This window comes from Mytilus galloprovincialis, chromosome 13, assembly GCF_965363235.1.
Source record: "Mytilus galloprovincialis chromosome 13, xbMytGall1.hap1.1, whole genome shotgun sequence".
Classification (NCBI taxonomy): Eukaryota; Metazoa; Mollusca; class Bivalvia; order Mytilida; family Mytilidae; genus Mytilus; species Mytilus galloprovincialis.
This window is the reverse complement of record NC_134850.1, coordinates 24,903,110-24,915,524: the sequence shown is the minus strand read 5'-3', so window position 1 is coordinate 24,915,524 and position 12,415 is coordinate 24,903,110. Positions and strand designations below refer to the sequence as shown.

Genomic DNA, 12,415 nt, shown 5'->3' with positions numbered 1-12,415 from the left:
GTGGATTTTGGTTTTTTGTTTGTGTATTTTTTTATTATTTTTTGTGTATTTTAAAATGTTATATATTCGTCTATCGTAAATGCCCGCTATTGGTGCTTCCTGTAGATAAATTATGAACTTTACATGTTTGTACAGCATCAACGCAGAGTCAGGATATAGGGAATACACTTATCAGCTGATACAAAATCTAACATGTCTAAATGCTTGCGTTTCCTGTCATAATATTCTGGATGGAGGGTGCTAATGCAAAGGAAATATTTATCTTATCGAATGTTTTACGGAAGTCATCATGATTTGATTTACCGTTATTTTACTCGATAGTTGCACCTAGAAAACCAGACTAATATCGCAATTTCCTTGGAAGAAATGAGTATTCGAATGATCCTACTCGTACAGAAAGATCTAACCAGTCTGAAAATACTTAGTTAATCCTAAATAATTCGTGGGGTTGGTATTGCTAGATATGTAAAGTGTTTCCTAAACTGTTCGTCTTGTCGTCGTTTCCTTTGTGGCCAGGAATCTGGTTCCTTTTTTAAACGATTGTGAAAAGCAGATCGGTTAACCATGTCAGAGCATCCGATTTTGCTCCATTTTCCATTTGAGTTCCCGAGGATAAATTCATAAAAAAGTGATGATGTTGTATTATATACAGGATGTATAGAAAGTATATGAATAAGAAAATCGTTTTAGACATGGTTTTGAAGGTTCAAATTATGTTTTTAACAATGTACAAAAGTCATGAGTGGGTATAGTTAATAGTTCTAATATTCCGGACAAACAAAAGAATTTTAGAAAATCGGTAATTGACATTCTAGTCATTAAACGGTCAGATAGTAATTTTTACTGCACTACGTGGTGATTATTGTAAATCAACGAGTGATATCATTTGAAGCTCAATAAGAATATTCATCAAATAAACAAGGCGGAAAAGATAATACACCCGCACCAAAGATATAATCAAGGGAAGTAAAATGAATGCATAAATGGGACGGAAAGACAAAACCATTCAAGACACGAAACAATCAACTATATGCATAGTTATATTACCAATGAAATATGGTAATAGCAAATCAAATCTGGTTGAAACAGACTTCTATGTTCAAACACATATATGTACAGTATCAACCTCCATAGACTTCAAGATTGGATGAATAATTGTCTCATTAAAACTCATATATCACATCATTGTGCTTATTTGTAAGGTAGTCCATTGGATCTATAACTTACGATCAATTATCCAACTTTCAATAGGGGATTTACAATTTTCAAAGTTTCCGAGGTATGTCAAATCTCCTAAATGACAGAACAGCAAAATCAAAATTCTACTAAATAAAACACGTGTGAAGACAATTTCATAAATCATTCAGTCAAGTTGACAGTACTCGTATAACAAAAGTACACACAGAGTGACAATGAAGTAAAATAGTATGTACATTTATAAATTCCACAAACACACGCTGTCTTCTTATAAATGCCTTAATGTGTTCTCAAAATGATTCACATTATAGGCTTTTTCCAGAACAAATAACAAATACTTTGATTCTTGCCAATATCGGTAAAGTCAGAATGATACAATACTCAACTCAAGTGGTAACAAATGTGTTTGAATAATATAAAACATAAACTGAAGTGTCGTTTGACATGAACACTGATAATTTCATTATTCTCTTATAAGGACTCATCAATATTATGTACGAAGGAAATCAATCCTTTTCTCAACAACACTAAACTCAATGAGATTTTCTGCAATTGAGGTGGTGTTCCAAACGAAAATCATGACTTTCCTGCATTGAAATGAAATGTAGAATTAGTTTGATCTATATTTATCTTTAGCAGATATTTCATATTGATTTATATGACACCCTTTTCAATCGGCCGTCAAGGAAGCTTTCAAAAGGACTCTTTAATGAATATGTTATCAACATTTCTTGTGTACTTAAACATTCAGAGTGTTATGTATTAAGATAAGGAGATGTGTTATGATTGCTAATGAGACGTACATCCATAAAAAGACATAAGAAAAGGGTGATTATATAAAAATGAGTTCTAGAAGATATGGTATGATTGCCAATGAGAAAACTATCCACAAGACCAAAGGACGTTTGTACATACACGAACAATATGCTAATATATATACAGGACTGCAACCAATAATAACCAGCGAATCACATATTCCTGACTTATGATACTAGCACATACAGAAGATAAGGTCGGTTTGAGTATGTCTTTTTGCTGTTTTCTCTTCGCTCAACAGTTAATAATAATATAAAAGGAACGAAGCAGAGAAAAAACTAATTAAGAGTCACAAATTACCAATATGAGAGTACTATAATGTGCTAAAAGCTATTCAATTTATCATGCAAACAAATCATGCATATTTAACTAACTGAGGGATTGTTTTACTAGTACAGATTCAACATTGACTGGTTGAATGAATCAGCTGTACCAATATTGGGTCAGTATCAATCTATATGCGCGTTCAGAATCATAAGCCCAGACGACTCGTCACATTCTGTATGCAGTCTCATTGCTGTTGACATTGAAACTAGATATATGTGTATGCAATTCTTGGTCAGTAGCAGCTTTATCTTGCATGTGTTTTCCAAAATATGTGTAATTAAACAAAAGTAAAAAGAATGATTGAATTTTAAAAAAGTCAAATGTGTGACACCAATAATTGCACCTAATAAGTTTACGTAACATCTGCATTGATAAGTAATATACAAAGATAACATTAAACATATATGTTCAAAGTCTAATAACATAACTAGTACCAATTATCCTGCACCATATTTGCATTTTGATAATAAATAGTTCTTGAAATGTAGCTTTATATTGAATTCGGTTTTAAAAGAAACATAGAACAAAAATACTAGAGAGTCACATACTATTTGAAAGGAATGGTGCAAGTGTCTAATATTTTATTTCATTCTCTTGTCTATTAAACAGTTGCATTAAAAGCTCATTATCTATAAGTTTGCAAACTTCACAATTAAGTCGAGATGACCTCTAGAATACCAGTTAACCACGTCGCTTTTCAATATCTTTCGATAACCACTTCATATAAATATATTGATAGATTAACAAATGGTAGAGCAGTTGAGGAATGCATATACAAATTGTTAGGGCTTCGAAAAAAAATAGCCATTATTGTTCGATTGTACAGATGCGTGTAATAAGATCCCAAATATATAATAAATACAGGCTTATACAGTAATGGTTGGACATAAGTTTGATTGGAATATGAAACTTAATCTAATTTAAATGTATGAAAAGGGGAAATTTTAAGATATATACTTAAGCATGTTAAGGGCAATTTACTAGTTTCTCAATCTTATTAAAATTTAATCTCCGCACTCGCTCATTTATTTATGCTCTCAGACAGCGACCAAGCATAAAAAAATGAGCGAGCGCGGATATTTAATTTGTATTAGATTGCTAGTTTCTTTGTAAAAAATCATACTGTTTAATCCTTATTTGCATCTTTTTGTTATCTCAATATCAGACGTATTAATGTGGTACCTACCACTACAGGGAGATAACTCTGTACAATCAACTAAACGTTTTAATTACGTTGTATTGTAAAGGGACTATTAAGCTTCTCATTGATCAAAATTGGATTTTTTCAAACTGCTATATAACCAGTGTAATTTTTCTGATAAAATGGTTGGTTCAACATTTTTGAAATTTTTATATTTTTGTTAAAGGGTCAAAGTTAATACTTTGTCAAAATTTAATGAAAATTAAACGAGCCAAATTAATTTTAGTGAAAGTGTTGGGTTCCACCTTAATGAGCATTTATATGCAGATCTTTAATACTGGAAGTTATTGCAATGCATCATTAATAAAAAAAAATAAGCGACTTCTTACTGAGAAATATCCTGTTCTTTATTCTAAGGCTATGTATAACGCCGATGAGACCTTTCAATACAAAACTAATATGGTAATAGCCGGAACAATGTCAGTTAGGCTTCCGAACACTTTATTCAAGTAAATGGAAATACATGACTGATTCTCTTTTAATTAGTAAATTTGTCAGTATGATGTGAAATTATTTCCGGAAACTTTACTAAACTGCATATGTAATTTACCGATCACTACAATGTACCATTATCATATATTTGAATTTTAATGAAAACACTGTAACGGATCTAGTAGAGTTTAGGTATTAAACATGATTTCTTACGTAACTGGCCAAACGCCTTATAATAAAACTTGGTATGTCCTAGTGTTGTATATAGTAATATTACTGCATGTATAAATATATCCCTCTTTGTTTGTTACTTGGATATTGCTTGTTTGTCTTAGTGATTTTTTATATTGAGAGAATTTTACTGAGATAGTTATTAGTTATACATTAGAAATCTTTAACCTGGTAGGGTAAGATTTACATCAATTTTATAATTGTACCTGACACCTCATCTTTAACGACTAAAAATGTACATTTACATTCGGACTTCTGAATAAAAGAAATTAAAATTTGTCAAAGAGTTAAAGGCATGCATTGAAAATGACAGGATTTAGACGCTTTTGGTATAAACAAAAAAATGAATTTACCTTTTTTAATATATACTATACATTATCATATACTTAGACTAAATAACATATAATCTTTAATGTCTGATAATAGCACTAAATTAATGTAAATTTCATATTTGTCAAATTGTTGCTTAGCGGGCTGATATGAAAAGTTTGGGGTCCTACGTCCGTGAACTTTTCACTCTTTGAACTTCTATTTGGTAACCACATAAAAGGATCATTGTATGAATCAGTAATTTTTCTCCATTGTTAAAGCATATGATAAAAAGATCATAACATGTCATTTTTCATATCGCATGTATTATCAGCCCTCGGTCAATATTAGCCCTCGAGCCATGCGGCTCTTGTGCTGATATTGAACCTAAGGCTGATAATACATGCGAAATGAAAAATGCCATGTAATAATCTGATATTATCACAATGAAATTGTTTCTGAATTTTATCACTCATTTGGAAAACATCGAAAACAACAATATGAAACATATGATATGCATGTTATCTGTCGTTTTAATGTTACTAGGGTAAATTGTATTCATTGAGTCTATAAAACTCTACAAAAAATATTGGAAAACGATTAGCATTTAATGAGTAAAATTCCAAAATGATTATCACGAGAATGGTAAATCAAGAAAAAAGAACATCTGTGGATGTGGGTTTGTATGAAGGGGTCTTTACTTGTTGAACCTATAAATTTTGGGGGATTTTTCTGTATTTGAAAACGTAAGGCGTATTTTGTGATATTCTGGAAAAAAATAATAAAAGAACTTCTATTATTGTGTGAAAATAGTTTATTGTTTCATGATGGAGATGTGGGATATATATCTGTGAGACAGTGACCATCAAGTTTATCTCAATTCACAAAGTTTCAGTTGACAATCTTTTATTTTAGAAATCATTCAAGTATTTGCCATATTAAAACGATAAAGATAAGGGTAAATTGTTAAGACACCAGTCTATTTGTTGCCGTCTATATTTTCTTTGGTTTGTTATACTTTTGTTCTGTGTGTATCTCTTTGAGGACGTTAACCCATTTGAAGATGTTCAATATGATTACTTTTAAATGGCAATGATAAATCCGATACTTCTATTGTACTATCCGAAACATTGTCTATGGAACTTCCTTATCTATTTAAATTAGACTCAAGTGCAATACGAACCCAAACTTTAAGTAAATATGTATGGTTTTATATTCTTTCAGACAGAAATAATGATAGGATGAAAAAAGGTCTGGTATGGAATTGGATATGTTCCGTGTAATTTACAAAACCATAACATATAATTGATTACGATTGACAGTAACTTAAATAATATGTAATAACAAGGAAGTCTTGTATTAACGTCAAAATTATATTTCATTAAGGAATGGCTGTAATATTTTTTCTGTCTATGAATAGATAACACCAACAAAGTGGTGCATACTGAATAATCTGCACAGTGGGTGACTTTAAAGTGTGCACAGCATTTTTGATGATATTTCGAACATAACAGTCATTTCAGCAATCTATGATTTGATTCTTAAGTGCAGTTTTACCTAAAGTAAAACATGAAAAACCGTTGATGATGTCAAGGTCACATAACAACTTTATGTCTATGAACTTATAGACAAAACACTGTCAGCCTATCAGAAGACTCGTTACATCCAAAATCAAAATATACTGTTATAGCAAACAAAATATCCGGAGACGTACAGCTGTAGTACAGAATCTAAATGTTTTGTGTGTTATGACGAAATAAAGTTAATATATTGATCATAAAAGATTTAATTGTATATCCTGTCTTAATATGGCAACACGATCTGGAAACGTTAAGTAAGAAAATTTTACTTTTTGTATCATTTTCATATGTTCTTAAAATTGTCGTTCTTTTCTGTTTATTGTTATATATGTCATGACTGTTTTTATTTTGGAAGCTCTAATAAGGCAGTTAGGTGTGCCTTTTGGGGAAATAAAGCTATTGACAGAGACATGGATATTTATTAACAAACACACATTATTTTGATAACTTCCAAATACGTGATTGTTTTGCTGTGTTGAACATGTTGAAGACCCATTGGTGAACTTGGGCTATTTCCTGTTCTTAATTAAGTCGGGTTATTACCTCTTTGATATATTCTTGTTTCTATTCTTAATTTCAGATGACCATGTACATTTTAAACTGTCACAGTTAAAGACTGAACAACAATTCTCAGAATAATGCTTTTAAAGTATTACGGTTTTTGGTAGGGAGAGTGGTCTAAGGTCTAAAACTTCTAATGTGTGTTTTGTACTGTTAAAATTGAGAATGGAAATGGGGAATGTGTCAAAGAGACAACAACCCGACCAAATAAAAAACAACAGCAGAGGGTCACCAACAGGTCTCCAATGTAGCGAGAAATTCCCGCACCCGGAGGCGTCCCTCAGCTGGCCCCCAAACAAATATATACTAGTCCAGTGATAATGAACGCCATACTAATTTCCAAATTGTACACAAGAAACTAAAATTAAAATAATACAAGACTAACAAAGGCCAGAGGCTCCTGACTTTGAACAGGCGCAAAATGCGGCGGGGTTAAACATGTTTGTGAGATCTCAACCCTCCCCCTATACCTCTAACCAATGTAGAAAAGTAAACGCATAACAATACGCACATTAAAATTCAGTTCAAGTGAAGTCCGAGTCTGATGTCAGAAGATGTAACCAAAGAAAATAACCAAAATGACAATAATACATAAATAACAACAGACTACTAGCAGTTAACTGACATGCCAGCTCCAGACTTCAATTAAACTGACTGAAAGATTATGATTTCATCATATGAACATCAGGCACAATCCTTCCCGTTAGGGGTTTAGTATCATACCATCATAACATAAGAACATAACCCGTGTCATGCCAACAACTGTTTTTAGAATAAATGTGTTTAGTTCCGATGCAAAGACCTTATCAGTGACTCAATATTAACGCCAAAATATGCAATCTTTAATGACTTGACAACAGTATCGTAATTATATCCCTTCTTAATAAGTCTATTCAAAGGTTTTATAAGTTTCTGAGGTGAATACTGACACCTTTGTGCTTTATAAAGAATATTTCCATAAAAAATTGGATGTGAAATACCTGAACGTATTAGAAGTCTGCATGTTGAGCTATATTTACGAATGATGTCTTTATACCGATGATAAAATTTAGTAAATGTTTTGACTAGTTTGTGATATCGAAAACCCTGGTGTAATAATTTTTCAGTAATACATAAATTTCTCTCGTTAAAATCTAAAACATTGTTACATACACGAGCGAATCGTACAAGTTGAGATATATAAACACCGTAAGATGGTGACAAGGGAACGTCCCCATCTAAAAACGGATAATTAACGATAGGAAATGAAAAATCATCCCTTTTATCATAAATTTTAGTATTCAGCTTTCCATTAGTGATATAGATATCAAGATCGAGAAAAGGGCAGTGGTCATTGTTAACACGGAGCCTTGTTCGTTTTGGTCGTTTTATTTTTATTTTTTCTTATTTTTTGTGTGCCATGGCATTGTCGTTGTTTTTAGTAATGAGTTTCTTGTCGCTTTTTAATTTAATTGGCATCTTTCTACTCTCATTTTCAGTGATAAACTGACTTATTTTCCCTAATATTTGTAAGCGTTGATAGTCAGTCATATTCATTTATATGACAGTGTACGGACGATTAAACATGGCCTAGACAATGCAATGTAATATCAAGTGTCATCCTTCTAGCAGATTACTTTTAAATCATGTTAAAAGATTTTTGATCTATCTTATCTAGTAATCTATTATATTCAGGTCATTAATCAAATTGAGAAAGGAAATGGGGAATGTGTCAAAGAAACAACAACCCGACCATAGAACAGACAACAGCATAAGGTCACCAACAGGTCTTCAATGCAGCGAGAAATTCTTGCACCCGAAGTATTGATTTCAAAGAACCTATCTTATATTTAGAAACGTTCAGTCTAGCTGTGAGAGAAAAGGACAGATATGAGATCAGATATGTAATGTATGAACAAATTGCATTGTAAATTACCGAGCTATAATTTGTAAATCATCGACATTAAATAAATACATGTTTACTGCATATTATAAAACACATGTTCATTCTTTTAACAATACCAATAACAATACTTATGTTTACATTCTGTCCACTAATTATTTAGACCAATTTCAATGTCTTCTTTAATGTTTCTTAATAATAACAAACACTTTACTATGGTAAATAACGTATGTGCATGCAATATGCCTAAGCGGACAATTATTAAATAGAAAAGCAATTACATACAAGTGTCCTTTCTTAATTGAAAACGAAATATAGATATTGTGTATTAAAATTAACCATGACAAAAATTTATCAAAAAATACCCCCAAAAAACAAGGAAGCAGCGCTTGTATTGCTGTTCATCATCTCAATTTCACAGTACAGACTTCTAAATTGGACGAAACATTGGTTGAAGAGAGCCTATGTGTCCAGATTTAGTCGAATCAAATAAAAAAATGAATACCATCATTAATTGTCCCACAATGTCACAGCTAACTACAAAACTGTTCAAACATTTTCACAATCACGATACTCAATCGAAATAATTCAGATGTTCTGTACAACGTTGAAAAATCTGTAAACAAATTGGCTGCAATTTGAGAAATATATTAAACATTTCTGTGAATGCACCTTTATGTTATGACTTTTTACTTCACGCAATTGCTTACGTATTGATAATACGACGGAAATATAGGTCTATAAGATAATGATAATCACAAATGGTGGTCTTCATTACTATTGCATTCACAAAATACTCATCCATTTATATAGACGTTCGTCTATGATAAAGGTTTGTTAACGATTTATAGCACTTTCGTCCCATAGTGGTCGCAGATATAGCGTTCGTTCTCTATCATACAGTCTATTTCTTTCTCTTTAACAATAATACTCTTAATATGAGTTTGTAATTCGTCTAATTTTTGAACCATGATAGAAAGATGAACAAATGAAATCCTGAAATTTCAATCTGATTACTTATTTAACTATCTCCGATTTCTAGTTTGATTGAAACATCAATGATCTTTGCACTTAATCTTAATTCTTTCTGTTTGCAACCAACTTGCTTAATACTTCTAGATTACTATGAAATACCTTTAAGAACAATAACATAATTTGCTGTTCGGTGTGGGCCAAGGCTCCGTGTTGACGACTGTACTTTGACCTGTAATGGTTTACTTTAATGAATTATGACTTGAATTGAGAGTTGTCTCATTGGCATTCATACATCTTCCTATATCTAATGATAATGATAGTAATCTACATAAGACATGTAAGATTGATGCATGAATTAAGCATTCCTGAAAAATACGTGAACAGTTTGTTTTGGAAACAAGTTTCAAGGGATTTTTAAGAAATCCCCTAGTTTTGAACAACCTGCAAGTCTATTCAAGTTTATTAAAATCTCAGTTTTAGCTTTAAGATATTGAATATTGTCGATTTCCAAATTCATCACACAAAATGAATTCAAGATAGTTGTTACAGAAAGGAAATAGAGTCTGTTGTAATATAGTTTTCATTCATTTTAAATAGTCTTCGATTGTTATTCTTTTTTATCTGGTCACGCATGTCTTTGAACCTAAAGCATTTACTCAACTGGTATATCAATAATGTATCAGACACCTTAATAAAGAGTCAATCTTGTTTCATTTACAGATGAAATTGTTCAATTCAGGTCAGCTATTTACTTATCTATCAAATTCCAGTTTGTTTCACATGGTGAAGTTAACATCCATCCTAAATTGACAACAGAATTGAAGACATGCTCTTGACTAACTAGTCTGCGGCGTGAATGAGGTAAATTGATAGAAAGTCTACACAGTCTAATAAAGTATACAAACACAAATTACAATCACAAAAGATATAAGTGCATTAACTTATTTGAAAATGTCAATCCTATTTACTATTTAGAGGAAAAAGACTTTCCATATTCAAGCTTTTAAATGTTACCCACATTTCATGTTTTTTTTTTACTCTTTTATATCGTCAGTTATATGCATATTATGATCAATTCATGTCTTTTGAGCGTGAACAAGTTTGTCGTGATTAAATTTACAAGCTGGTTGAAAATGATTTTGTATAGCTTTAATTTCCATTTATGCTGACACAGATATAGGAAGATGTGGTAGGAGGGCCAATGCGACAACTCCTCTTCATCCAAGTAACAATTTATAAAAGTAAACCATTATAGGTCAAGGAACTTCTTTATAACAAACCTGCCTAAAATTGACCGTCTACAAATTCAGTAATCGATAAGAAAGTAAAATTTCAACTTCTTCAGGCAAAGTCGACTTTAAGAAAAGATGACCCCCGTCACTAACTGTATTTTTGTGCCTGTCACAAGTCAGATGTCTGTTATTCAGTGTGTGTCGTTTGTTACAGTGTTACATACTTGTTTGTTTTTTGTTAAATTTTTTTGTACATAAATTGCGCTGTTAGTTTTCTCGTTTTAATATTTTTTCATTTGTCATTTCGGGGCCTTTTATAGCTGAATCCGCGTTATGGGTTTTGCCTATGATTTAAGGCCTTATGGTGGCCGATACTAGTAGTTGTTAATTATTGTGTCATTCGGTCTCTTGCGAATAGTTATTTTATTGACAATCACATCGCATCTTCTTTTTTATACTGATACGAATTTAGTCATTTCAGTTCTTATACATCCTTGGCGATCAAACGTTCGGCTCTGAGTCTTCTTAGTGATGGTAAATACAGACAAAAATACCCTTCGATACATCAAATCTTTAATGGTTTGTTTTCTGATTTCTAAAATAAAAATTTGTTTTTGAGAGCCATTGTGTGTGTCCTCCTTAAAGAATATTAGCGAGGTGACATTTTGCGCAATGGTTTTTTATCTCGAGATAATCGACAACATCCACTCGCAAAAAATTGCCATTTTCACTGCAGAACATATACATTGCACCAATTAAGATCGGAACTTTTTTAATCGTTTGTGTACTCTACAACGAATTGGCAAAACTATATGATAAAGAAAAACTTACCAGAGAGAATCAATCTTAAAACAACTACATCAAATAAAAAATATATAATATGCTGAGTCAATACAATCTTTTCCTGTAACGCGTGTCTATAAAACATACTTAAATTATTTGACAGAATGGTCGATTAACATTGTCTTTTCAGTCAATATAATAGACAGGCAATTTTGTTTTAAGATGCGAATAACTCCTTTTCAATCAAGCAATTATTTTCTTTATTTACAAGACGTCGCCATTATTCCATGACTTGTGCATTCATTGTTCAGTGACGGGAGAAATTTCAAATCTCTATACTATGAAAATTACGATGAAGCAGTGAGCAAGTATGAAATACGTGACACGACTCTGACATTTATTGTAAAGTAGTAGGTAGGTATGTTTAAATGTTTAGATATCAAAATCGTATTACAAATTAAAAGCAAAGTGTAAAAAAAATCTCCATGGTTTGAGAATTAGAAATCAAAATAATACTCAGTAAAATGTTTACCCGTTTAGTATTGTGAAGCTCTAAGCATATGCTACATAATAACAACATGAAGCATACCGAAAAACTGACCATGAAAGAAATGAGTTAGAAAAAGGGGGGACGAAAGATACCTAAGGGACAGTCAAACTCATAAATCTAAAACAAACTGACAACGCCATGGCTAAAAATGAAAAAGACAAACAAACAACAGCACACATGACACAACTTAGAAAACTAAAGAATAAACAACACGAACCCCACCAAAGAACTAGGGGTGATATCAGGTGCTCCGGAAAGGGTAAGCAGATCCTGCTCCACATGTGGCACCCGTCATGTTGCTTATGTGATAACAAATCCGGTAAATAGTCTAATTCGGTA

The 12,415-nt window shown here is 31.8% G+C and overlaps 1 long non-coding RNA gene across 2 annotated transcripts in view; it reads right to left on the bottom strand.

Annotated features, from left to right (window-relative positions):
- The window catches only part of LOC143057769 (uncharacterized), a 56,394-nt gene that overhangs the window by 27,245 nt on the left and 16,734 nt on the right, over positions 1-12,415 (bottom strand). The window lies entirely within an intron of this gene.